General features: G+C 40.4%; 1 pseudogene; it reads left to right on the top strand.

The window, feature by feature from the left end:
- Positions 1 to 268: 268 nt before the first annotated feature.
- LOC144250075 (uncharacterized) lies at positions 269 to 1,506 on the top strand (annotated as a pseudogene).
- The last annotated feature ends 435 nt before the right edge of the window (positions 1,507 to 1,941 follow it).

Below are 1,941 nucleotides of genomic sequence, written 5' to 3' on the forward strand. Positions count from 1 at the left end.
TACTCACCCTGCAAAGAACCAGTGAGTCAACAAACACTGTGGATGATCCCTTGCTGATAATTTGTATCCAGATGAAAACAAAACAAAAAAAAATTATATCTCGTGTGAAGGGCAGGAATGTTTGAAAGGACATAGGGATTTTTTACAACCCAGAAAATGCAACAAGAATGACCCTGGAGAGATATAATATGAAAGTCATCTATGTAGCAAACACTTAAATCAAACCTCTGATCTCAGGAGAATCAATGAAACTAAAACAGGGGAAAAGATGCAGGAATGTAATTTTTGTGAGAAAGTCCTCAGGAATTGTTCTGACCTTACACAACATGAGAGAACTAAAACTGGTGAGAAGAAAATGAATGCCATGTGTGTGGGAAAGCCTTCAGGAAGTCTTACAATCTTCAAAGGCATGAGAAAATCCATACTGGAGAGAAACCATACAGATGCCATTGGTGTGGGAAAGCCTTTTGTAAATTATATAACCTTCAAATGTGTTGAGGGCCACAGACAAGTCAAGATGGAGCCTGGCACTTTGCCAGGAGGAGTGGTTTGAGAAGTAATGCCAGGGAGCCATTAAGATGATGGAGATCCCTTAATGACTGACTGCTGTATCTAGATGATGTTAATTAAGTTAAGCTGTGTGTAATTATTAAGATGATGAGGATTCCTTAATGACTAATTGATGTATCTAGATGATTTTAATTGAAACAAGCTGTGTATAATGAGTTAGGTATAAATACCTCTGCTGTCCTACAATAAAGGGGCTCCCACTGTTTCAATCTTCACAAGTTGCTTGCCACCCCTCGGTTATTTTGCCCAGCCAGACTGCAGCACAAATTCATGAAAAAACTCACACAGGAGAGAAACCATGTGAATGCCATGTGTGTGGGAAAGCCTTCAGTAAATCAGTTCACCTTAGTTGTCATCAGATAATCCACAGGAAATAAACCATACCAATGTCAGTTGTGTGGGAAATCCTTTTGTAAATCATACAACCTTCAAATGCATGAGAAAACTCACACAGGAGAGAAACCATATGAATGTAATGTGTGTAGGAAAGCCTTCAGCAAATCAGTTCACATTAGTCATCATCAGATAATCCACACAGGAGAGAAACCATACCAATGTCAGTTGTGTGGGAAACCCTTTGGTCTATCATACTACCTTAGAATACATGAGAGAATCCACACTGGTGGGAAACCATATGAATGCCATGTGTGTAAGAAATCCTTCAATCAAGCAAGCCACCTGAGACTGCATCAAAGAACACACACTGGAGAGAAACCCTACCAGTGCCATGTGTGTGGGAAATCCTTCAATCAATCCTGTTACCTTAAACCACACCAGAGAATCCACACTGCTGAAAAACCATATGAATGTCCTGTGTGTGGGAAAGTCTTCAGTCTATCATCTGGCCTTAGACACCCTGAGAAAACACATATTGGAAAAAAAAAACATTCAAATGTCACCTGTGTGGAAAAGCTTTCAGTACATGCCCTCTTCTGAGATGGCATGATAAAATACATACTGGAGAGAAACCATACAAATGCCCTGTGTGTGGAAAGTTTTCAGCCGATCAGTGGGCCTCAGAGTTCATGAGAGAACACACACTGGAGCAAAATGGCATGCATGCCACCTATGTGGCATAGTCTTTGACCATCACTGTACCATTAAAAAATCAAAGAAGACTCACCTTGGATAGTGGTCAATGGAATGTAGCCTGTGTGGAAAGGCCTCTGTTAATACCCTAACCTTAGAAAACACAAGCAAACTCAATGAGGAGAAACTACATGAGTGCCATCTAGGTGGGAAAAGCTTCAATCCATCTTATTGCCTTAGACTGCGTGAGAAAATGCACAAAAAATCAATCATAGGAATGTCAGCTGTTTGAGATGTCTTGCCAATGTTCTGCATGTAGGAACCCATGATGGAGACAAACTT

Source organism: Urocitellus parryii, chromosome 14, assembly GCF_045843805.1.
Source record: "Urocitellus parryii isolate mUroPar1 chromosome 14, mUroPar1.hap1, whole genome shotgun sequence".
NCBI lineage: Eukaryota > Metazoa > Chordata > Mammalia > Rodentia > Sciuridae > Urocitellus > Urocitellus parryii.